Genomic DNA, 27,881 nt, shown 5'->3' with positions numbered 1-27,881 from the left:
ACCAAGAAGCATTTATTGATTGACCAGGTATAATAAAAGATTGTTTAGGGTATGGAAGTCTACTCCTATACGACCTATTGCAGAACTTTACAGAGGCTCTCCTGCGGATCTTGCAGAACTAGCACTTTGGAAAGTAGGAGACGAGGTACCGGCAGAAGTAAAGCTGTGAGGACGGGGCGTGAGTCGTGCTTGGGTAGCTCAGTTCACTGAGGTATCAGGTGGTAAATGGGAAATACGTGACTCGTTCCAGGTTGCATACAATTCACATGGCGGACGAGCCACTGTGTCCGCAGTGCAATGTTATAGACACAGAGGAGCAAAGCCTGATATGCGGACCTCCGGCGGACGTGTGGTTTTGGTAAAATAATCGCCTTCCTCCTTCGGGTGGGGCCGTAAACAATAGAAACACGCATACCACTTCTCCCAGAAAGGACATATTATGCCCGAACAAAGACAAACGTAGTGACTTGGATTCGAGGTTTGACTGTGCGTTATCGTTTCCGAGACGGCAGTAAGAATGTGCTCGACTTTTGAGACTTACTACAGGAACATCACTCACAGCTTATGAGACATCCGAGATATCGAACATATTACGAAAATTTTTTAGCGAGTGCCTTGCTCGATCCCCCACCAAGTTGGGGTGTCCCGGGTAGGGGAATGTAATTTTTGTCTATAAGTATCAGAACAAGAAAGGACCAGGACAGTCCTGTGTTTATTCAAGTACGAGGTTAAATGAGTCTTGAAAGTTTCTATGTTGTGAATCGTTTTGGGTACGTTCTTTTCCTTCCGCGGTTATATTTGCCGTTCGCCCTAATGAGCATTTTTCTTGTTAGGTGCAGCGGACATGGACATCTGTTCCATAAACTGGTAATAACTGTAACAAAAATATGAATGAATGAATGCAAATGAACACAATTTAAATGTATGTTATCAAATATGGAAATGTAATGGTATCTATACAGTTCAAGGATGGTCCTATTGTCAAAGCAATGTACAGGATTCTAACAGTCATCGTGTCTCATTTTTTGACAGTATATGATCTTTATTATCATGTTATTGGAATATGGAACAATGTGCAAATGAATAAATATTCATTATTTTGTACAGTATCAGCTCTATAGAAGATAGTGGTGTATTTTATGAAACTCTGCCAGCAATTAGGACAGTAAAGCGTTTTTCACAAGAACTATGAATGTCTAGTGGACTCGTACAAAACAGTTTTCTTTTAAGAAAAGTGATGAACAGTGGTTACAGCTGTGATAATTGAACATATGAACGCTCATAGAGTGTTAATGTTAACTGAGACGACATGGACGTTGAAAAACTCTTAACAGTATTAAAACTGATATAAAACTGTAGACTTCAAATATAAGTCTTACGAATCATCTTCACGTACCAAATGTTATGAGACACGCTGTGCAGTCAGATGTGCGGCAATAATACAGTTCAGCGCTGCCTACGCAGTGCCTCACGGAAATGTTTTCTTACCGTAGGAGATAAACAGAGCACACAATGGACACTAGATTGACAAACGGAGCAGTGACGAACACGTGCATAGTTATTTAAAGCTGACAATGAATCACTACATTAAAAGAAATAGTGCCAAGATGCAGGATCGTCCGAAAACAAACAGTATGAATCCGTCTTAATAAAAGTGAACGTGGATTAACGCTTCTTCCACAGGATAAATATAATAATTACCTTGTTACTGATACCGATTTTCGACATTTCATGGCCCCATCTTGAACGAGAGGGACATGGAAAGAGCGAAGCAACCTGCTGCAGTAACAGTTCCAGACAGTAACAGATCTATACCAAGGTGCGGCCGACGGCAGCCAACGCTACATCCACCCGGTCGGGAGAATTCCAGCAGCGGTTTCAACCTGCCTGAGATCCAGCTCCCTGACGTCGTCGGGAAATCGTTATATAAACATTGTTGTTTTCAACTACATCAACTTTTAATTGTCATGTTAAATCTCCCTTAACGTCTCTCTTGACCTCTGATACTACTAAACACAAATATAAATACAGGTGTTTAAAATATTATACGATGTAATCGTGTCAATCCTGACGCATAAGTGTAGGTAACTGTATTTTCTTGAAGCCTGTTCGACGGTTTTGTTCCCGGTTTTGCGAATCGAGTGAATCCTAGAGGGGGGGGGGGGGGTAAGGTAAGCCGCATTTTCTTCCAAGATTTTACAGTTAATGAAGTCATTTACACAATCACATCAACATGAGTTACTCAATGTGTATCTGAACATTTGCATGATGAGATCATTGTATTAATGACAGCGACTGAAGAGGATGTACCCCTATACTGTTTATGACATGACCTAGATACTGCAACTCAGGTTTAAAAAAGTCACACTTGTCCAGTCTACGATTAAGTCCTGCGTCAGATGACATACGAGACAAAGCCTGAAAATTTGCAATATGATATTCAGATGTAAGACCTACGACGACCATATCGTCCAAATAGTTTGAATAGTTTGGCACCTGAGCCATCGGCTGCTCCAAATAACATTGGAAAATGGCGGGTCCGGAAGCACTATATAAAGGCAAACGCAAATATTTAAACAAATTCAAATGGGTTTTTTACTACGCACACGGTTTGAGATTCCTCTTATAGCTGCATTTGAAGATATGGGTAGCGCAAATCAATTTTTGCAAAGTAGGTACCAGCGCATAGTCGGTCCGTGAGATCCTCTGGGCATGGCAATGGTTAAGCATCAATCACAGTTTGTGGAATTACCGTACACTTAAAGTCAGCACAGTGGCGAATGTGACCTGAAGGTCCGGGCAGCAAAACCAATGGACTTGCCCGTTGGCTAGCTGTACGGGCGCAATAGCTCCACTATCTTGCAATTCGTTAAGTTCAGCAGCGAATTTGTCCCATAGTGAAATGGCAACAGTTTTGGCCCAGCCAAATTCCCGTTGAGCATTATCTTTCAGAGTAATATATACAGAATTTATTAGCCTTGCCTAAACCTTCAGAAAAAGGAATTCTTGTAGCAAGACTTTTGCATGGAATGAAGAGGCTGACAACACTTTCTCCTGAATGTTGAAGCCAAACAAATTAAATGAATCAAGACCAAATGTGTTCTTACAGTCGGTGATTGCAGCACTGTAAAAGTCACTGTTCACGTATGCAAGAGATACATGGCAGGCTAAGCACATTTTGGGCAACAGGAATGTATTGTCCACTATAAGCTGTCAGTTGCGTGTTAGTTCTAGAGGGGTGTGGGTAGCCTAACATTTCATATGTGTGACAAATTAGCAATGTGTTAATGGCACCCATGTCCAACTGAAATATTACACATTTCCCATAAAAATGAAGTGAGCCTATGGTATAGCTGGCCGGAAGGCCCCTATTCTGGGAGGTTCGGCTGCCAATTGCAGGTCTTATTTCATTCAACGCCACATTTGGCGACATGCGCTCCGGTGATAAGGATGAAATGATGATGAGGACAACACAACACCCAGCCCCGAGCGGAGAAAATCTCCAACCCGGCTGGGAATCAAACCCGGGCATGCTTGCATAGGAGGCGAGCACATTGCCCTCCAGATAAGCAGGTGGACATTTCCCACAAAGAAGCAATTGAACAAAACGTTTGTTGGACAGGCGTATCAGAGAGGAAATTGCAAGCTTGCTAGTTTTGCAAACGCTTGTTGCAGACTTTGAATGCCCTGTACTAATGACATGGGCCTTGGGACTAGATTTTTGTGAGTGGGCCGAATTCATATGTTTGTTCCATTGCAAACAAGCGGACTGTACGTGTCCTTTCTGGCCACAAGCGTAATACTGAGCTTGTCAGGAGAGGCAGTCTTGAAGTTTGTGATGTGAATAACACCGAGGGCAACAATTAATTCTGTTCATTTGTGTAGGTGTCCTTGTAGCCAGCTGCTTACGTGGCAAGGAGGGTTGTTCACGCAGCGTGGCGAGAGCAAGAGACTCAACCAGTCAAAGAGCTGGCTGCTTAAATTAGTCGGCTCACAGAGTGCCTCAGTCGTACCGATCTAGTATTTGCAGTTCCTGCTGATATGATGGAGCAGACTGACGTCAGGTACATTGTACACGATCACATTACGCAACATAACATCTGAATATAAAGCACCAAAATGACATATGAATTTGCATTTACCTGTCATATCCTGCAAATCTGTTACCCACTCATGATATGTTTGTTCCGACCGTTTTTTTGTTTTTTTTCCATTAAAAAATTGATAACACATTCACTTGTTGATAGTTAGATAGTGACTCTACAACCTGATCATATAAAAGTTCATTCTGAGTGGCGTTATGGATCAATTTGTGGGTTAGTCGGAACCCTGCACTTCCTACTGTTGAGAGAAATCAGTGGATTTTCACAGTGCCCAGAAAGTTGTGAGTAAATATGAGGACGTCAGACTTTGCAACCACTCCATCCAGTCCTATTCTTCTTCACGAAACTGGTAAAAATGTGGTATAGCTGTAGGGTGAGTCTGGAAGTGAAACATATGCATTAGCTGTGTTACTTCTAACACTGGTGGCTGCGGCGCCTGAGCTGGCGTGGGATAGGTGGAAAAGACAAATACAAGGCACTGATTAGGCAAGCAATAAAAATAAGTACAAAAACAAAGAAAATTTCGGCAACGCCCACATGAAAACACTGATTAGCAAAAGAGACTGTTAAAACAAGTAAGCCTCTATCAAGTAAAGACAAGAGAGAATTAAGGAGTCAGAACATGAAGGAAAATTCACAAGCCACTTGGTTCTTCTTATGACTTGTCGCCAAAGCGGCATCCAGCCCACTCGTCTAATACAGAGTGCCTAGCAAGCTGTTTTCTCGCTTAGCTAGACTATTTTGAAGGAAATCTTATTAACAAAGTTTATTACAGTAAATTATATGGACAATACTTAATTTTGCCTCTTCACAAAGAGGTGTCACAAGCAATTGGCGACGTGCAAATAATCAGTGGCCTTCGATAGAGACAATTTCCATTGCAAGCAATGTAGATCACAGGTCACAGCTAAATCATTTGCATCGCGGCTCGTCTCCTAGAGCCTCAAATTAACGCCGGTATTTGATATTAGTAGACTTCTCTTGGCCAGAAATGCCTTTTTCGCCATAGCGAGTTTGCTTTCAACCTCCTCCTTGCTCCGTCCGCCATTGGTTATCTTACTGCCTAGGTAGCAGAATTCCTTAACTTCATTGACTTCGTCACCATCAATCCTGATGTTAAGTTTCTCGCCGTTCTCATTTCTACTACTTCGCATTACCTTCGTCTTTCTCCGATTTATTCTCAAACCATACTGTGTACTCATTAGACTGTTAATCCCGTTTAGCAGATCATTTCATTCTTTCTCACTTTCACTCAGGATAGCAATGTCATCTGCGAATCGTATCATTGATATCCTTTCACCTTGTATTTTAATTCCACTCCTGTACCTTTCTTTTATTTCCATCATTGCTTCCTCGATGTACAGATTGAAGAGTAGGGGCGAAAGGCTACAGCCTTGTCTTACTCCCTTCTTGTTACGAGCACTTCGTTCTTGATTGTCCACTCTTATTATTCCCTCTTGGTTGTTGTACATATTGTATATGACGCGTCTCTCCCTATAGCTTAGCCCAACTTTTTTCAGAATCTTGAACAGCTTGCACCATTTTATATTGTGGAACGCTTTTTCCAGGTACGACAAACCCTATGAACGTGTCTTGATTTTTCTTTAGCCTTGATTCCATTATTAGCCGTAACGTCAGAACTGCCTATATCATGCCTTTACTTTTCCTAAAGCCAAACTGATTGTCACCTAGCGCATTCTCAATTTTCTTTTCCATTCTTCAGTATATTATTCTTGTAAGCATCTTCGATGCATGAGCTGTTAAGATGATTGTGCGATAATTCTCGCACTTGTCAGCTCTTGCCGTCTTCGGAATTGTGTGGATGCTGCTTTTCCGAGAGTCAGATGGTATGTCGACAGACTCATTGATTCTACACACCAACGTGAATAGTCGTTTTGTTGCCACCTCCCATAATGATTTTAGAAATTCTGATGGAATATTATCTATCCCTTCTGCCTTATTTGACCGTAAGTCGTCCAAATCTCTTTTAAATTCCGATTCTAATACTGGATCCCCTATCTCTTCTAAATCGACTCCTGTTTATTCTTTTATCACATCAGACAAATCTTCACCCTTATAGAGTCTCTCAATTTATTCTTTCCACATATCTGCTCTCTCATCTGCATTTAACAGAGGAATTCCCGTTACACTCTTAATGTTACCACCGTTGTTTTTAATATCACCAAAGGTTGTTTTGACTTTCCTGTATGCTGAGTCTGTCCTTCCGACAATCATATCTTTTCCGATGTCTTCACATTTTTCCTGCAGCCATTTCGTCTTAGCTTCCTTGCACTTCCTATTTATTTCATTCCTCAGCGACTTGTATTTCTGTATTCCTGATTTTCCCGGAACAAGTTTGTACTTCCTCCTTTCATCAATCAACTGGAGTATTTCTTCTGTTACCCATAGTTTCTTCGCAGTCACCTTCTTTGTACCTATGTTTTCCTTCCCAACTTCTGTGCTGACTCTTTTTAGAGATGTTCATTCCTCTTCAACTGTAATGCCTACTGCATTATTCCTTATTGCTATATCTATAGCGTTAGAGAACTTCAAACGTATCTCGTCATTCCTTAGAACTTCCGTATCCCACTTCTTAGCGTATTGATTCTTCCTGACTAATGTCTTGAACTTCAGCCTACTCTTCATCACTACTATATTGTGATCTGAGTCTATATCTGCTCCTGAGTACGCCTTACAATCCAGTAACTGATTTCGGAATCTCTGTCTGACCATGATGCAATCTAATTGAAATCTTCCTGTATCTCCCGGCTTTTTCCCAGTATACCTCCTCCTGTTGTGATTCTTGAACAGGGTATTCGCTATTACTTGCTGAAACTTGTTACAGAACTCAGTTAGTCATTCTCGTCTTTCATTCCTTGTCCCAAGTCCATATTCTCCTGTAACCTTTTCATCTACTCCTTCTCCATGACTATTAGATTTTCGTCCACCTTCACATACTGCATTACACTTTCAATATCCTCATACACTTTCACTATCTGTTCATCTTCAGCTTGCGACGTCGGCATGTATACCTGAACTATCGTTGTCGGTGTTGGTCTGCTGTCGATTCTGATTAGAACAACCCGGTCACTGAACTGTTCACAGTAACACACCCTCTGCCCTACCTTTCAATTCATAACGAATCCTACGCCTGTTATACCATTTTCTGCTGCTGTTGATATTACCAGATACTCATCTAACCAGAAATCCTTGTCTTCCTTCCAGTTCGCTTCACTGACCCCTACTATATCTAGATTGAGCCTTTGCATTTCCCTTTCAGATTTTCTAGTTTCCCTATCATGTTCAAGCTTCTGACATTCCACGCCCCATCTCGTAGAACTTTATCCTTTCGATGATTATTCAATCTTTTTCTCATGGTAAACTCCCCCTTGGCAGTCCCCTCCCGGAGATCCGAATGTGGGACTATTCCGGAATCTTTTGTCAATGGAGAGATCATCATGACACTTCTTCAACTGCAGGCCACATGTCCTGTGGATACGCGTTACGTGTCTTTAATGCTGTCGTTTCCATTGCCTTCTGCATCCTCATGTCGTTGATCAATGCTGATTCTTCCGCCTTTAGGGGCAATTTCCCACCCCAAGGACAAGAGAGTGCCTTGGACCTCTATCCACTCCTCGGCCCTCTTTGACAAGGCCGATGGCAGGAATGAGGCCGACTTCTTATGCCGGAAGTCTTCGGCCGCCAATGCTGATTATTTATCAAAATTTAGGCAGTGGCGGGGATCGAACCCCAGACCGAAGGCGTTTTTGATTACGAATTAAAGACGCCACCCCTATACCACGTACCATGCAATATCCTAAGTGCGATTATTCGCTGGGGATGTGGGATACTGATGCAGTGTTTGTAACTCTAGGTGACAGAGATATCTGACACATAAATGACACCATGAGGATGATAAAGGAAGTTAAGAAGAGTTGGTAAAATGGCATACTAACAGTTTCGAAGTTTACAACCGAAGGTCCTAAGCAATATATAAGCACAGCAAAAATTAGTAACAGACCCAATGAAATAGTAGTAGTAGTAGTAGAGGGGTTTTGGGCGGACGACAGCAAGGTCTTCAGCGCCCATTCAGTAACATAGTGCGACGGGTGTCAAGAAAAGTCCCAGAACAGGAATATAAAACGAAACAGAAAACATGGGTAACAATCGTTGAAAAACATGTGCTCACCCACACCAAAGCGTGGGATGAAGCACAGCGTCAGCAGTAAAACATGGAAAACACAAGAAGAAAATTATAGAGGGAGCTAAAACAATGTAGCAGATGGAAGTGGATGGCTGGCCGCAAGGAAAAAAGGGGAGGAGTCAGTCACTCTGCAATACACTAAAACCTCCAGCCTAAAAGTTTAGGCCAGAGTCCAGACACATAAAAAAAATTAAAAACGCTAGACACACACGTCTCATCATTAGCTGAAACAGAAGGCAGAACCCCATCAACTTGTGCTTCTGCCCGTGCATCACGGTATAAAATGCAGTCTGTTAAAATGTGCCGGACAGAGATGTGCCCACCACAAGCATCACAAAACGGAGGTTCCTCCCGCCGTAACAAAAAGCTATTTGTGAGAGGACAGTGCCCGATCCGAAGACTTGTGAGGGCCACCTCTTCCCGCCTGAGCAACCGGTAGGAGGAACGCCACGGCCGAGTGGTTGACTTTATCAACCGCAGTTTATTGGCCGTCACCTCCAGCCATTCTTCCTCCCACAGCTCCATACACTTCCTGTGGCGTGCAACGATGACTGACTGCAAGGGAATAGGACACTGGACCACATTCTGCTCTCTGCTGGCCTCCTTGGCAGCCCGATCGGCCTGTTCATTGCCCCATATGCCGACGTGACCAGGCACACAGCAGAAGGTTGCTTCGGTACCCCGCCGTTGGAGCAAGTACTGTTGGTCATGCATCAGCTGGACCATCTCCTCAGTTGGGCACAGATTCTGCAATGATTGTAAGGCACTAAGAGAATTGGAGCAGAGAAGAAATTGATCGCCCCGAACACGATTCATCTGCTCCAGTGCCTTCAGGATCGCGTGGAGCTCCGTTGCGAAAACGGTATATTCAGCATGGAGGTGAATCCGGGTAAGTTGATCAGGGAACACTACAGAACAGCCAGGGAAATTCTCCTGTTTGGAGTCATCAGTGTAAACGACAGTGCAACCGTGATGCACATCTAAAATGTTAAAAAACAGAAATTGGAATGTAAAATCTGGTGTGCGATCTTTCTTAAAATTAGTCAAATCTAAAATAAGTTTGGGTCTCCGGAGGACCCAAGGTGGAGATCTGCTCCAACCGCGACGCAAAACACGAAGACCAGCCGTAGACATCGAAGCGAGGCAATCCGAAATAAGTGAAGAGAAGGATTGACACCGTATGTCTGTACATGGGAGCTACACTGGCCTGAATGGATTCACTGGATACAAATGCATGGGTGCAGGTCTTTTAAAATCGCTAATTGGCGCCATGTAGAGTGTATGGGTAGTAATGTCGAGTTTACAAGCAGTCGTTCACGATGCAGAGCACAGGCAGCGAAGTCCTGGACAACTAACGCCAGAGCAGTACCAAATTACCTTCCAAAAGATACAGAACGAGTTACCACCAGTGTTGGGGCTTGTCGTCGAACGAAGCTAACAAAATATTTGGCGGTACTTACATACAGAATCAGAAAAAAGGTTTGAAGAACCAAATACGACTGATGTCAGTATGTGGGTGTTATGTTGATGAGTTGCGCAACGGATTGATCTGACAAGTACCCTTTTGCTCCTGCAAGAAGCAATTTCCACCCAACACTACTAGAGAAGTCGGACACACGCTCCTAACGTACCAAAAATGCCTGAAATCTTTCAGCAATAAATATCTTCTGGAGTCGTCTGCAGTAAGGAAAAGACACAAAAATATTCTATTTTCTACTTAACTTATGGGATACTTGGGTGCGGAGTATTGCCAGTTAGTGTGAGAGAAACATTAAACGAACGAAAAATATTATTTGTGGCAAAATACACAAATTTCCACGTTCTTTTCGGAACATGTGAATGGGAGTCCTGTTAATGAAATTTATATACAATGTGTGGGAAAGCACTTTTATTCCTTTTCTTTAAAGTGCGGTCGAGGCTTTAGGGTGGGAAATGTAAATGAGTGATGTGAATGAAGTACGTAATTTCTAATGGAGGAAAGATGGGGCTTGGCTACGCTGTACGGCACAATACCATGAGTTGCGACGACTGCTGCCTGCGTCGTCCGCCGCTGAAAAATAACAAAACTATCTCTTCCTATCTGGATAGACCTCCACCAATCGAACTCGGACTACTTTTTAATCTCGGTGCGCACTTGCGATTTATCTATTAGATTTGCATATCAATTAAAATGGAAATATGTAAAATTGACTCTACCCAATCGAGTTCACGCTCGAATGAAACGTCTTGATACGCAGAATACGATGGTGATGTCGTAATAAGTAAGAAATGGAAGTCAGGAGACCAAGCGACCTTACACTGTGTGTACTGGTTCAATTCCTGATGGCAAGCGATCAAATTCGGTGTGCGTATTTAACCATTAAACCTTGCAGGGAATGGTAGGGAACATTAGTGAACTATGTGCAGGTAACAACAGGAGGAATACTGCTGATTTCTGGATGTAGGGGTAGGCACACAGTAATGACCACAGAGGAACTCCAGTACTTCAGAGGGAGGAGACTATGTTATGCCAAACGTGGGTAGTCAACACTGATTCAGCTACAGGCGAGTTTCTAGGATAAACGATCAATCAGGAATGCCCCCGAGAGATCCAGGAACCCCAGTTCTACTTCCTGCGAGCAGAGCTGTACTGGATCTACACCATGTAGAGCCCTGTAAAGACCTAGAAGCAGGTAGACTCACAGGCAGTGGAGTACCAATTATAGGTGCAATGTGTGGTGCATCAGATTAAATTGGATTATCACCTTCCAGCCATTGTTATGAGGCTCATCGGTATGAAAACAATGGAACCATAGCTGCACTGACCAGACAAATCACTTACAGTGCTTCCAGCATAAAATCTGTCCTGCTTCAGCGGTAAGATAGAACTGAACACATCCTTTTCTTGAAAAATTTCATAGTAACCCAGGAAGTACGTAATTCTGTAGAAAACAGCGCTGCGTGGTCGTGACAATGAGCAGCACAGTACCTGGAATAATAATAGCTCTGAACCTCTACTGTGCAACGTTCATCTAACTTAAGCGAAGAACCGCCCAACTATATAATTCCACAGTACACCAGCTACCAATATACAATTTTATCAGTTGTGCATAAATCACAGTAAAGTAGGAAACAAAAGAATAGCTATTTGAGTATTTCTGTTTGGCTGAGTATCTAATGGAAATGAGGGTGGGGAGTATAGCCTCTCGTATTTAAGATGTGTCTTAGAGTCTCTGCTTATGTGGTAGGACGCTGATGTAACTGAGGTCAAGGTATCGTTAAGTAATTGTTTGGGTGATAGCAAACAGATCATTAAAGGATTGACATCAGTTCTGGCAGCTGAATTCCGTTGTATGAGTTAACGAGGAGTTTAATAGTCAAATTGCTGTCAGCTAGTCACAAACAAGAATGAGCAATTTAGTTGTAATGGTGATTCAGGAGGGGGTGCTAAATAAACATAAATGGGAACCCAGTGGGCTAGAGTCATGGACTACGTTAACAGACACTTAACCCTGACGTTGAAGTTAACTAGCACATGATGAGGAAATGGATACAATGTACAAAAAATCGAAGATCCAGATACTATGCCTACCGAGGAAAGAAGAAAGTAGGGCGAACCAATTTTTTCCGGCCCTACCATGACAGTAACATCTGTGCCACAGAAGATGCAACAGCTGTGGTGACCGAGTGGTTCTAGGCGCTACAGTCTGGAACCGCGCGACCGCTACTGTCGCAGGTTCGAATCCTCCCTCGGGCATGGATGAGTGTGATGTCCTTAGGTTAGTTAGGGTTAAGTAGCTTTAAGTTCTACGTGACTGATGACCTCATACGTTAAGTGCCATAGTGCTAAGAGCCATTAGGACCATTTGAACAGAAGTTGCATGAATCCTTAGAATACGACAGGGGCGAAAACACTATCATGCCAACTGCAGCAACAGGTCTGCATTGTGACCACACACAGATCGAGCACCGTAATACTAACGACATGGCGAAAGGACAGGGCTAGGGCGGCAATGGTTGGCTAGTTTCCAGGTCTACAAACGACATACTTGTTGTACTGTACTTGATTAGAACCGATACAACTACACAAACGGCACAACAGGGAATACCTAACCAGTATAAAAACCAGAAATAACCCAAATGTCTATCATTGGGGCAGCGCCAACAATAAGAAGCAGACAACCCCAAGTGGTAGGAGGGGGAAGAGATGATGTATGAGAGCGAACATTGTACAAATACCTTACTCCACGCTACATACTCGGCCGTGTGCCAAATCATTAGCAGTTCCAAAATATCAATGGATTTTTACCTCCAGTCTCCTTGCTAAGGAGAAAATGGTACAGTGGAAGTTTAATTAGTGAACTCCTGAACTCTAGAACGACTAATCAGGGATTACACTCTGCAAAGCATTTCACGTGACTGCCTCTCACAGGCGTCATACGTTTGAACACTACAAGATGGGGAAATTTGTGATAGCATGCACATCGGGGAAAAGTTTATTGACCTAAATACTTCCGTTTTGGACATTTATTTAACCAATTTAGCATACTTCTGAGACTGCAGAAATATCGGGCACAGAAAAACTTCTACTACTGATACATTTGTGCAAATGATAACAAGTAAAGAACTGAGCGGATTAAAAACAACAGGGACGAGCAAATTCCTGGCGTGCTAAGATCCAACAACGAAGTTGGCCACTTTCTATTAATAAAAGAATCATCAAAACAAGCTTGTGACTCAAAGTGAAAAGGAACAAGAAAATTAACAGGGCTCATGATACATTAAGTACATTGAAATCGAAAACATTTCGAATTCAGTTTCATCTGAACTTTTGTGAAACAGTGATGAAGTCAACATTCGCAAGAACTCCACAATATTCCTACGATTGGGTTTCAAAATCGAATTAACTTTCTCCCAAAAATCATCACTTCATCAGGGAGTCGCGACTGCCTGCCGCAACTGGCATCATCAGCATCTCTTTATGTTCTCTCGCAATCCAAATGTTAAACTGTATCGCTTCTGCTTACAGTGAGCAAAAAACTTCAGTGGGAGAGTATTGACCAATCACCAAGATACATTTTTATTTTCATGTATATACCTGGCGTTCCCTCCAGTCAGAAGACAGGAGAGAAAAAGTCAGGTACTTTAGTGCTAAAACTTTTCATTCTGTTCAACACCGGAAATTTTGAACACAGCGCCCCAACGCTTGGATTCCACAGGGTAAACAGGACTGCTGCAAGTTTAGAGACGCATTATGCGTGTGATGACAGGGTGCTGCGATAGTCTGCCACCACCATAAGTGGCTTTGAAAAATAACACTCAGTTGCCTTCCCAGACCAGTATTCCACAGCTAAACCAAGAGGTATTACCTGAAATGACCTGGTTCAACATATATAGAATGGCCATTCATCTGTGGGAATGGTGGTTATAGGTACCTATTGAGTCGACTCATTACTAATTAAGTTGAGAATGAAGATACGATTCAGGTTACGAGCGCCATGTTATACCCTTGCATGCAAAGTATGAACACGAAAAACGTAAGCATAAGTGCAGATAGAATGTACTCTGAGGCAGTTCCTATAGCAAAACCGCTGGATTACACGAGACGTCGCTCGACTGATGCCTTTCATTGCTTCCCATGAATGTTAAAACACGCACACGGCGCATGCTGTTACAATGATTTTTACTTACTTGTTGCCTCACTTGCCGCTTCAAAGAGTGCAATACCACAAGCGGGAACCTTAAGCTCTTGTGTTCTGCGTAAGAGTTCTGCCAACTATCATTTATTAAAAATTGCCATTTACAGAAAATCATGAAATAAGAATTATGTTCTTCAGAAAACAAATAGTCGTTCACAGTATTCTGAAAAACGTAAAGGATGTCACTGAGTTACACGGCTGACAGCTGTCACAGCAGTGGTATCACAAAAAATACTTAACCTTTGGCTTACACACTTTACTGAGCTGAAGTAGAAAGCCTAACATAAGATAAGGTTGTAGTTGTTGTGGCCTTCAGTCCTGAGACTGGTTTGATGCAGCTCTATATGCTACTCTATCCTGTGCAAGCTTCTTCATCTCCCATTGACTACTGCAACCTACATCCTTCAGAATCTGCTTAGTGTACTCATTTCTCTGTCTCCCTCTCCAATTTTTACCCTCCACGCTGCCCTCCAATACTAAATTGGTGATCCCTTGATGCCTCAGAACATGTCCTACCAACCGATCCCTTCTTCTGGTCAAGTTGTGCCACAAACTTCTCTTGTCCCCAATCCTATTCAATACTTCCTCATTAGTTATGTGATCTACCCATCTAATCTTCAACATTCGTCTGTAGCACCACATTTCGAAAGCTTTTATTCTCTTCTTGCCAAACCTATTTATCGTCCATCTTTCACTTCCATTCATGGCTACACTCCATACAAATACTTCCGGAAACGACTTCCTGACACTTAAATCTATACTCGATCTAAACAAATTTCTCTTCTTCAGAAACGCTTTCCATGACATTGTCAGTCTACATTTTCTGTACTTCGACCATCATAAGTTACTTTGCTCCCCAAATAGCAAAACTCCTTTACTACTTTAAGTGTCTCATTTCCTAATATAATTCCCTCAGCATCACCCGACTTAATGCCACTAAATTGCATTATCCTCGTTTTGCTTTTGTTGATGTTCATCTTATATCCTCCATTCAAGATGCTATCCATTCCATTCAACTGCTCTTCCAAGTCATTTGCTATCTCTGACAGAATTACAATGTCATCGGCTAACCTCAAAGTTTTTATTTCTTCTCCATGGATTTTAATACCTACTCCGAATTTTTCTTTTGTTTCCTTTACTGCTTGCTCAATATACAGATTGAATAACATCGGGGAGAGGCTACAACCCTGTCTTACTCCCTTTCCAACAGCTGCTTTCCTTTCATGTCCCTCGACTCTTACATCTGCCATCTGGTTTCTGCACAAATTGTAAATAGCCTTTAGCACCCTGTATTTTCCCCCTGCCACCTTTAGCATTTGAAAGAGAGTATTCCAATCAACATTGTCAAAAGATTTCTCTAAGTCTACAAATGCTAAAAACGTATGTTTGCCTTTCCTTTAAAATTTCTTGTAAGATAAGTCGTAAGGTCAGTATTGCCTCGCGTGTTCCATTACTTCTACGGAATCCAAACTGATCTTCCCCTAGGTCGGCTTCTCATAGATTTCCGTTCGTCTGTAAGGAATGCGCGTTAGTAATTTGCAGCTGTGGCTTATTAAGCTGATAGTTCGGTAATTTTCACATCTGTCAACACCTGCTTTCTTTGGGATTGGAATTATTATATTTTTATTGAAGTCTGAGGGTATTTCGTCTGTGTCATGCATCTTGCTCACCAGATGGTAGAGTTTTGTCAGGACTGGCTCTCCCTAGGCCGTCAGTAGTTCCTATGGGATGTTGTCTACTCCGGGGGCCTTGTTTCGACTCAGGTCTTTCAGTGCTTTCTCTTTTGTGTTTATAACCCTGTAGTCACCTGACCAGAAGCCTTGTTCCACCTGCCACCGAACTTCACTAATTACCACTCTATCTAACTGTAACCTAAGAAAACGTACTCTGTCAAAAAGATGAAAAAAAATACTTAGAAGTCTGAACGGATATAAACGAAAGAAAATGTCCATTACCTCATGAGGTAACATGCAGTATATTGTCTACACACTGCACCAGCTCTTCCTTCACACACGGGGGCGATAACAAAGTTCGCGCAATTTTGATTGTTCGATGTCGCGGTGCCATACATTGGCCATGATGCTGGGTAAATGCCGAGAGGGCGTCTGTACAGTTCAACCCTTGCATCTGTTCTTCCACTTCCACCAAATAACACCCAAAGATGTGGATTTGTACTCTCAGTGGGCCAATCACTGTCCTGTCACGAATCACTACTCTTTAATTATCTTTTACAAGTCCCTGACATCTCCCGTCTGTAGCGGACTAGTCCTTACCTTTTTCAAGAAATACTCGTAGCATAGTGCTGCACAGGCCTGCTACTATTTAAAAAGATGTCCACAGTCTCTGGTTCCTTCACCATACCCTTTGAAAGTGTACGGGATAATGAGAAAGTAGACGTCACTACAGGTTCACACTCTAGACATGATCTCATGTTGATGGATTGCGAATAGGCAAGTGAGTGCGAGAGACATCCTGCGGAGCTGTGGGTCAACGGGGGCTCTCTGATAGTGACTCGTTTTCACATGGAGTAGTGGCAGACGACATGGGTGGGACAGGGGCCGACGGTTCAATGTCTGGTTTTGGCCCCTGCAAGGCTGTGAATTCATCAATGGATGACTGCAAACGCAGTAAAGGCGAAACATACAAGTGCCAACCGCAGCTCACACAAGGGCCAGATTAGCACACCCCAAAACCGGTTGGAACTAAGCAAGGCCATGCAAGGGATAGCGGCAAGAGGCTGCAGCAGCAGTTGCCACAGTGATCAGAGACCCAGTCTCGTCATCAGCTGGTCGCTGGTATACTCGCTCTCAGGGCTGCCCAGCAACCATCGCACTCAAAGAGAAGGGAGGCAGTGGGACAGGCAAGTTCGCTGCCCCCACCAGCACCATACGGCCTTGGCCCACTGCCCTTTTTCCCTCTCCATCACCTACTCCCCCTAAACATTCGCTGGCGATCACGTTACCGATATTATTGTCCATGCTACATTATTTCCAGTGTTCCACCATACCTCATATTTACTGTAACACACAATTATTTCATCTCTAAAAATAAATATTGAAATAGGACTTAAAATGATTATTAATAATTTACAAGCACAATTAATTGATACACATGAATAATAAGGTAGAGCGGCCGCCGTGGCCTAGAGGTTCTGGGCGCTTCAGTCCGGAACCGCGCTGCTGCTACAGTGGTGGTGGTGGTTAGAGTTTAACGTCCCTTCGACAACGAGGTAATTAGAGACGGAGCGCAAGCGCGGGTTAGGGAAGGATTGGGAAGGAAATCGGCCGTGCACTTTCAAAGGAACCATCCCGGGATTTGCCTGAAACGATTTAGGGAAATCACGGAAAACCGAAATCAGGATGGCTGGAGACGGGATTGAACCGTCGTCCTCCCGAATGCGAGTCCAGTGTGCTAACCACTGCGCCACCTCGCTCGGGGCTGCTACAGTCGAAGGTTCGTATCCTGTCTCGGGCATGAAAGTGTGTAATGTGCATAGGTTAGTTAGGTTTAAGTAGATGTAGGTCTAGGGGACTGATGACCTCAGATGGTAATTCCCATAGTGCTTAGAGCCATGTCTGAACCACTGAAGTAGGTCATCAGCATTCCAAACATTAATTTACATTAGTGATTAGCTGGTATGATTCCAGCACTTTCTTGTATTGGGAAGCACTCACATGTGAGTGTCCTTCTGTCGAGAAGTTGTCAACACTCAAAAAATTTAACAGGTTACAAAATCCTTGGCACTGTTTGCTTTTCTGTGACACAGTAACTATTGTAAGTTCTAATTAAAAACTTCGTGGATGCTGAGCTATATGTGTTTTGGTTCCTTTCTTACGGTCTTCTGCTTCCTATAAATGCCATTTCAAATTTTGTTTTCAGACTTCACAGTACTATGAACTGAACACGGGTTTTGATGTTACCAACGGTTTAATGTGATAGTCAGCTATCGAAAATTGTCGCACGGTGCTGAGTGAGTGTCTGTGTATATACCAACGTATCCCGTATATATGTATGCGTGTGTTTTATATATATATATATATATATATATATATATATATATATATATATATATATATATATGTGTGTGTGTGTGTGTGTGTGTGTGTGTGTGTGTGTGTTTATGGTAATGAGATGAGTGGTGGAGAGGATTTTTAATATGCCATCATGTACAAGTGGAATGATTTATCGCTTCCTATTAAGTTTAGTACAGAGTATTTACTGATATATGTTTGCTTATTTATCACATGTTCGCCCTAAAAACTGGTTCAAATGGCTCTGAGCACTACGGGACTTGACATATGAGGTCATCAGTCCCCTAGAACTTAGAACTACTTAAACCTAACTAACCTAAGGACATCACAGACACCCATGCCTGAGGCAGGATTCGAACCTGCGGCCATAGCAGTCGCGCGGTTCCGGACTGAAGCGCCTAGAACCGCTCGGCCACCACGGCCGGCTGTTCTTCGTCATCAGTGGCTTTCTAGATGTGTGTGTTCTTGCTTTGTATAAGGCGTCTATTCAGATTATTGTGATATCTTGTTTCATGTGAACCGCTCGGCCACCACGGCCGGCTGTTCGTCATCAGTGGCTTTCTAGATGTGTGTGTTCCTGCTTTGTATAAGGCGTCTATTCTGATTATTGTGATATCTTGTTTCATGTGTATAGGATGCTGTTCGTGGCGCTTTGCTCTAGAAATGTGCAATGACTTGTTTCATACTTGCATCATACAATGTGTTCTTTGTATCATGTTTTAAAATTTCTGATTGGCATTCCTGTGTATAATGCATCACAACATTTACTTTCAAGTTCCTGTATTTCTGATATCTTGAACTGTTGCTTGGCTTAAGTCTGATTGATGATTTGCTCAGTTTTATATATTATTTGGAAACCCTGTTCCTGTAGTGTATTTGCCACTCTGTGTGTTAATTTATGTGGCAAATAATAAACACACTCAACACACATGCACAATCTCATCACTAAACAGGAAAGAAGTTACACCCTGACTTACAGACCTATGTTAATCTCTGGCGTTGCCTTGTCTTGCAGAAGGCCTTTGACTGACCACAAGTTAGCGAAAGGGGATTTAAAGGGATAGGACAACGTCGAGGAGGAAGAGGTATCGTTACTAATTTTGTGATGGGCAAAATGTAATGCCGAGTTCCGCTTCTGTTCAGAAGGTGCATGGAAAATGATTGCGGCAGATTTAAGATTTACTGTTAACCCCATTTGCTATTAATTTTTGTGGGTAATACTGTACGGTAGCAGAGCGGCATATCACATCCACAAAGCAGAATTTCTTAAATTTCCGTGACACAGACGCTGGAGAATTATCATTTACAATTGTCCTACCAGAGCCGAAAATGGAAATATTCCTGACTTGTAACGAATAGTCAATCCCACAATGGCCCCCTACAATGTATCAATCATAAAAACCTCCAGAATACGTATACCACCACAAGGATTGCCATTACAGGTTCGTAGCAATGGACCAATGTAATCAAAAAATACCACATCCATACGCTGTTTCTCCATAGACGTTTGTAAAGACTCCTTTCAATTGTTACATTTGGGCTTAGCTGCCTTACGTTCTCCACATTCTCCTACTGATCTTCAGAAATCCGTACGTAGTGGGGCCACATTCTTTAACCTTCCTAAAAGTCTTACTGACAGCTAAATGTCACCGATTTAACAATAATGCAAGTAGCAGAAGATAGCTGACACCAACTACGGAGGCACAGTAATTTTGTTCCTTTTATTGCGTTTAGTCTCATAACAAATAAAGCCCTGTTTCACAAGATCTTGACTCTGTTTTCCTTTGCGGTTAACAAACAGTTCTCGAAATTCTGCTTCCCGCTGGCTATGACCGCCCCTCTCACCCTCCTCAAGCATTTGGATTAAGGTATCCGCTATCTAATTCTCAGTACCTCTTACCCGTTTCTCAGCCAAGTGGAATGCCGAAATAACAACCGACCAACAGACAACACGTCCTGCTTGTATGTGGCCAGAGAGCACCCAGCTCAGAGCCTGATTATCGGTTTGGAGTGGAAACTGTCGGTGCTCCAGGTGGAATTTAAGTTTCTCCATGGCTAACATTACCACCAGAGCCTACAACTGTTGAACAGTATACGTCAGCTTCGTAGGAGACAGGGAACTTGGCGCATAATCAATGAGCCGACATTCGTGATGACTTTTTTGTAAGAGAAATGCGGCAACACTTCAATTCGAGGGGTCGGGCTGGACCACGAAAGAATGTTCAAAGTCCGTGATGGTGCAGAAGGGAAGGTTTGCCAAGTCTGCCTTAAAAGCGTCTAAAGCTGATTCCTGTGATTTTCACCACTGAAAGATTTCATCCTTCTTACGTAACCTACCCCAGGGAGCCGTCAACTGTGCCAAATTAGAAAAGAACTTCGTGGAAAATTTTTCATTGCTCACAAATGGGGCAATTCCTTTCTTAGTCCAACTTCTGGCCTGCTTCTGATCAATCCTAATCTTGACAGTCAGAACCAAAAGACCTAGCAAAGATGTTTACTCCGCTCGGAGAAGCCGCGCGGTTATGGGCGTCTTGTCAGGGCCTGCGCGGCTCGCCCCGTCCGAGGTTCGAGTCTTCCCTCGGGCATGGCTGTGTGTATTGTCTTTAGCGTGAGTTACTGTGAGTCAGATTAAGAAGTGCGTAAGCTTAGGGACCGATGAACTCACCAGTTTGATCCCATAATACCTTACCACAAATTTCCAAAATCTCCCAGGAAGTTTCCTTCTCGACCTAATGTATTTTGGAAACTTAACGGCACGAAACCCAATAGGAGTCGCCTCGGGATATTGTAGGTGTTTCTCAAAGGTGGCACTATACACCACAACAACATCCAGATACTTAGAAACCGATTTTAGGTTTAAATCCATAAAAAATTACCTACAAGTCTGGACACAACGGCTGCCGTAGTAGATAAAACGAAGGGAGCAGGTTTCAACTCGTCTACATTCCAGTCAGTGCTGAAAGTAGTCACCTGGTTAGACTCCTCAGTCAAGAGAATCTGGCTGTATGCTTGACTGAGATCCAAGATGGTAAAGACGCGTACTCCAGCGAACCAGGCAGAGCAGTGCTGCGAGTCCGCTAGTGGAATCATTTAAAAAAGAAAAAAAATCCTTCATCAGAATTATGTAGTCGACAAGCAGGTGATAACCAGACTGATAACCATTAGACACAACGACCGTCGGAGAAGTGTACGGGGAGGAGGAAGGTATATTATTGTTTACATATTACTCGTAATCGAAAAGAGACATACTACTGCCCGAGGCTATTAAATGTCTCACAGGCTCGAGTTCAAGGCAGCACAAACAAAAAGCAGAAACTACTGCCTTGATAAAGGTTACGAAGCTTCACAATCACTGAGTACTTGGGCCGCTCAACCTGCTTCGCGGATCAGCTGTTCGGGTGTGAATTACGCTGTACACGACACTGGCGAACGAAATGCCCCGAATTATAGCAAAGAAAACATCGCTTGGCCTTATGTGTAACCGAAAGCCTACCGCTTTTGGGTTGGGTTGTTTGGGGAAGGAGACCAGACAGCGAGGTCATCGGTCTGATCGGATTAGGGAAGGACGGGGAAGGAAGTCGGACGTGCCCTTTGAAAGGAACCATCCCGGTATTTACTTGGAGCGAATTAGGGAAATCACGGAAAAACGAAATCAGGATGGCCGGGCGCGGGGTTGAACCGTCGTCTTCCCGAATGCGAGTCCAGTGTCTAACTACTGCGCCACCTCGCTCGGTCTACCTCTTTTCATCTGCTGCTTAAAGAATGGTTTTCCTCTGAATTTTCAATACATTCCAGCTTGGCGTCCACAAAACTCACACTGTCAGTTCGAAAGACCAACTTATCAAATTCAGCAAAGGTGGTATTTTTGCGAGAGACCTTCAGGTTCGATTCCTTACGGTCCCTTACACGATGTCCTCAATAACATCTTCTTCTGTTACATCCGAATCAAAAGCAAGTTGACAATGCCCATTCCCTCGATGTACCCTTGGAGGGTCTCGGTGTTGATCTGTATGTGAAAGAAATATTTACTGACTGACTGATTCTTAATTCGGGGAGATAAATTCAGTAATTCCTTAAACCACTCAAGGGTCTAGGTTTCTGTAATATGTCCGTGCCATTTATACTCAATAAAACTGTGGAAGAGTTTCTCGGTGAGCGGCCCCCATTGTTTCAGCCTGCCTCTGAAAACGCACCAGTTGCCACAACACCTCGACCGTTTGCTCTAACCACCAAAAAAATTAAACCTTGTAATGAACTTCGAATGGAATTTGGTGATTTGGTAAACGGTTTCGGTACCACATGGCCCAATACAGGTATCCCCACACAAGAAATTGACTCGCCGATCTGATCACGCGCGAGGCTACATCCTTCTACGACGACGTCATCGTTTAGTCACGCCAAGGTTTTAAGGCTAAGCTGAAGCTTCATTGCTTGGCTGAGCAATTGCTCAGGAGTTTATTCGGTATTCATTCCTAGTTGTTTCAAATCGCGAAGTCTGTTAAGCCAATGATTAATTTGGGACTCCACTCTCTTCACCTGAGTATGACAGAGATTGTTGTAGTGTAAAAATTCAGTATTATCCAGCACACAGCCACGGCACCGTAGGATAAATTGTAACGGACCTTCCAGACGCAGTCAGCAGTCAGACGCAATGGGAAGTCCAAAGCATTAAGCAGCTGCTCACCACGTTCTGCAACGCTGCTGTCAGCCGGTTGGCCACAGATTTTCAGTCCATTACGTAACTGTTCCTTCTTCAGATAGGTCTGGTCGAGACATACCCTTCCCAGCGAGGGACCTGCTCCATTAACTTGAAAGATTTTCAGCAAGTATTTCTTCCACACAACACCGAAGTAGGGAGTATTTAAATTGTAGCACAATATTTGACACTGTGAATGGTGCTGAAACAACTAATTAGTCCATTCCAGAACACATGCATGCTCTGGAACTGCCACTGAGGTCTTAGTGCATCTTTTGACAGGACTCATTAAGATTCAGCACACTCGTCTACGGAGCTGATGGCTGACCATAGAGGAAAACACAACAACGTCATTCACAGTTCAAAGACAAAAATAACAATTTACTCACTAAAAGCCTACAGCAGAACTTGTAGAGGAATTTTGTATTTTAATTATGAAAACTATAAATTAAGTGTCTGGGGCAGTTAAAACAACACAAGGAATTATTGTTAAAACACTTCGTTTGAGTTTCTAATCTTATTATACTAATTCACGTGGAGGTGTGTATCTTTATTTGAAGATCACCGTTTTTCTTTAAAACCATTAAGTTGTTTTGACAAATTAAAAAAAATAAACTCAAGAAACTTGGGAGAAACGTTAACAGATTAAAATTTTATAATCTTGATACCTTTGAATTAATAGATTTATTAAGAGAATTAGTTAAACAGAAAGCCCCAAAATGGAAATGAAAACAAAATACAGCGCTTAAACAAGTTCCGTGGATCTTCTATAGAACAAATGAGTAAAATTTCCCTCACAAATAGCGCCATGATTACAATTAGGGCGTGGAAGAAATTTTAGAAAGCCGCTACTACTACAGGAGATAAACCATGCGATCAAAAGTATCCGACCACCGCCAAAAACATACTTTCTTCATATTACGTGAATTGTGCTGCCACCTACTTCCAGGTACCCCATATCAGCGACATAATTATTCATTAGACATCGGGAGAGAACAGAATGGTGCCCTCCGCGGAACTGACGGACTTCTAACGTAGTTAGATGATTGGGTATCATTTGTGTCATACATCCCTACCCTCGATTAAAAACATCCCTAGGTCCACTGTTTCCAGTGTGATAATGAAGAGGAAACATAAAGGAACACGTACCGGACAAAAGCGTATAGGCAGACCTCGTCTGTTGACCGGCAAAGACCGCCGACAGGTGGAGAGAGTCATAATGTGTAATAGGCAGAATCTATCGAGACCATCACAGGAATTCTAAACTGCCTCAGGATCCACTTCAAGTGCTATGCCAGATGGGTGGTGAGAAAACTGGGATTTCATGGTCGAGCGGCTGCTCATAGGCCACACATGACGCCGGTAAATGCCAAATGACGCCTCGCTTAGTGTAAGGACAGTAAACATTGGACGATTGAACAGTGGAAAAATTTAGTGAGGAGTGACGAATCACGGTACACAATGTGGCGATCCGATGCCGGGGTGTGGGTATGACGAATACCCGGTGCCAACAGTAAAATTGGGAGGTGGTGGTGTTATGGTGTGGTCGTGTTTTTCATGGAGGGGGCTTGTTGATTTGCTTGTCACTATCACAGTACAGGCCTACATTGATGTTTTACCCACCATCTTGCTTCCCACTGTTGAAGAGAAAATCGGGGATTTCGCTTGCATCTTTCAACACGATCGAGCACCTGTTCATAATGCACGGCCTTTGGGGGAGTCGTTACACGACAAAAACATCCCTGTAAGGAAATGTCCTGCATAGAGTCCTGACATGAATCCTATGGAACACCTTTATGATGTTTTGCAACACCGACTTCGTTCCAGGCCTCACCGACCGCCATCGGTACCTCTTCTCCGTGCTGCACTCCGCGAAGAATGGGCTGCCATTTCCCAAGAATCCTTCCAGCACTTGATTATGCCTGCGAGAGTGGAAGTTGTCATCAAGGCTAAGGCTAGGCCAACACCATACTGAATTCCAGTATTAGCGATGAAGGGCGCAGCGAACTTGTAAGTAATTGTCAGCCAGGTGTTCGGATCCCTATCATAACATGTACTATGTTACAATAATCCAGTCTGCAAACTAATGGCCAATTGCAACAGAAATAGGAGAGAGCAGGAAGTTCAAGTTCCGATCTTGCCTACAGTTAAAATGGCACTGCTCACATACCCATGATCTCACGATGCGACAAGCCTTCAGAGAGCTTGCTCACGCTGATCGCTTAGCATGACTTACACAATTAGCCATATCATAAGCCCTATATAGAATTTCACGAAATTCGAAATTATTAAGGACAGGTCACTATTATATGGCAACCATAGCCTCTATCGCTGTGCTAACGCAAAGCGTAAGGAGCAGTAATTTAAGCTCACGTGCTCACTGGGGAACTTCACTTATAGTTGATTTTAGCCTTAAGCTTGAAGTCAAAAGGGAACAGTTTGTTCCATCTCATTACAATTAGTTTTTTGTTACATTATATTGAATATGCTTTAATCATTTTTTTAGTTTCAATAATATTATACATCGAGTGAAGAGGTGGACTACCTGTTTATTTAATTCAATTCATAATTACATAAATACACATCCTTTCTCTAATTCCACTATGTTGCCTTGGGTTGATTAAGTTTGGGGTTTTTATTAAGAGTTCGTCTACTGGTAGAGCCAAGGCACAAATTTGGTCATCCTGTAGGTCGGTTAGTACCAACCTAAGCCTGGTTTAAAGACAGAGATGATGCACCTGTTTGCCAGAGGTAGTCCGGGGTTGGTAACAGGTCCCCCTCCCCTGGATGTAAGTGAACAGCCGTTGAGGGCATTTTTAACAGGTCCCCCCCCCCCTAGATGTAAGTGGAATATAGATAATAAATTTCATATTAATTTTGTAAATTTTCTGGGATCTAGACGACAAATGACATATAAACGGGGTGTCATGGATTTAGTGGTCATTACAAACTCCATTCCAGTGTAGAGAGCAATATTACAAACAAAGTGGTGTCCTTATAGATCATGATAGAGCGTGGCCTTTACTGACTGGCCCACTTGGTTGTTTGAGCCCTTCCCCGCATTATCCATTGCAGACACTGTAGACAATGTAGACCACCGGAGACAAAGAGCGGTCTTCCCTCAGGGCCCGACGTGTAACTTGCATTCAACTCACACCGGCCAGCTAAACCATGCTTCTGGCCTAAACAGAATGGCCACACCGCTGCCTCGTTCTTAGTACCTCCGCCTCCCACATGGTTCTTGTCAGATCTTGCTGTTCGGAGCACCCTCCTCCTATTTGCAACAATCACCCGTTCCCGTCCCACCGCCGAGCTGCACTCCGGCAAAGACGGACGCACGACCGTGGATTCGAGAGGTCGAAGCGAGTCAAACGGGTTACCCTGTATAGGACAGGGCTGCGATATGTAAAGGAAGCCGATATTCGGATACCAGACTACTTGTGGACTGCAATTGGGGTATTTTTAGGTTTGACGATACTTCAATGTGTTCTGATGAACATGCACCATTCGACGCCCAGATACGAAAATCAGACCGTTTTCAGAGTAAAGACACTTTGACCGTCAAAATGTTGTCAGTAAGTTGACGAACTTAACTACTGGCCATTAAAATTGCTACCCCACGAAGATGACTTGCTACAGACGAAAAAATTAACGGACAGGAAGAAGATTCTGTGATACTCAAATGATTAGCTTTTCAGACCATTCACACAAGGTTGGCGCCTGTGGCAACACTTACAACGTGCTCACATGAGGTAAGTTTCCAATCGATTTCTGATACAAAAACAGCAATTGACCGTCGTTGCCTGGTGAAACGTTGTTGTGATGCCTCGTTTCCTACTTTGATAAAGGTTGGACTGTATCCTATGACGATTGCGGTATATAGTATCGCTACATTCCTGCTCGCATAGGTCGAGATACAATGACTGTTAGCATAATATGGAATCGGTGGGTTCAGGAGGGTAATACGGAACGCCGTACTGCATCCCAACGGCCTCGTATCACTAGCAGTCGAGATAATAGGCGTCTTATCTGCATGGCTGTAACAAATCGTGTAGCCCCGTCTCGATCCCTGAGTCAACAAATTCGGGCGTTTGCAAGACAACAACCATCTGCACGAATAGTTCGACGACGTTTACAGCAGCATGGACTGTCAGCTAGGAGACATGGCTGCGGTTACCATTGACACTGCATCACAGACAGGAACGCGATGGTGTTCTCAACAACGAACCTGCGTGCACTAATGGCAAAACGTCATTTTTTCAGATGAATCCAGGTTCTGTTTACATCATCATGATGGTCGCATCCGTGTTTGGCGACATCGCGGTGAACGCACATTGTAAGCGTGTATTCGTCATCGCCATACTGGCGTATAACCCGGCGTGATGGTGTGGGGTGCCACTGGTTACATGTCTTGGTCACCTCTTGTTTGCATTGACGGCACTTTGAACAATGGACCTTACATTTCAGATGTGTTACGACCAGTAGCTCTGCCTTCATTCGATACCTGCGAAACCCTACATTTCAGCATGATTATGCACGACCGCACGTTGCAGGTCCTGTACGGGCATTTCTGAATACAGAAAATATTCCAATGCTGCCCTGGCCAGCACATTCTCCAGATCTCTCACCAATTGAAAACGTTTGGTCAATGGTGGCCGAGCAACTGGTTCGTCACAATACGCCAGTCACTACTCTTGATGAATTGTGGTACCGTCTTGAAGCTGCGTGGGCAGCTGTACCTGTACACGCTATCCGAGCTCTGTGTGACTGAAAGTCCAGGCGTATCAATGCCGTTATTACTGCCAGAGGTGTTGTTCTGGGTACTGGTTTCTCAGCATCTATGCACTCAAGTAGCGTGAAAATGCAATTACGTGCCAGTTCTAGTGTATTTCTTCTTGGTGTAGCAATTTTAATGGCCAGTAGTGTATTCGCAACGAAGTTCCCGAATTTACTGCCCTCCCGAAATTCGTCACGCTTAAATTCCAATCACCAACTTTCTCCTCCGAATGCGAAAATATTTTGTAGACACATATGTAGGTTGTAGGAGGTCTATGTCTAAGGAATTTGTTGTTAACGAACTCGTGCAGATGTATCTTCGATCGATTGCTCACGCACTTCCTGCGATACGTAAGCTAAAATAGAATCGCAGACCAGAGAGCAGTGTCGTCA

This window comes from Schistocerca gregaria, chromosome 3 (genome assembly GCF_023897955.1).
Source record: "Schistocerca gregaria isolate iqSchGreg1 chromosome 3, iqSchGreg1.2, whole genome shotgun sequence".
NCBI classification, from domain to species: Eukaryota; Metazoa; Arthropoda; class Insecta; order Orthoptera; family Acrididae; genus Schistocerca; species Schistocerca gregaria.
The sequence above is the reverse complement of the archived record's forward strand: the minus strand, read 5'-3'. Positions refer to the sequence as shown.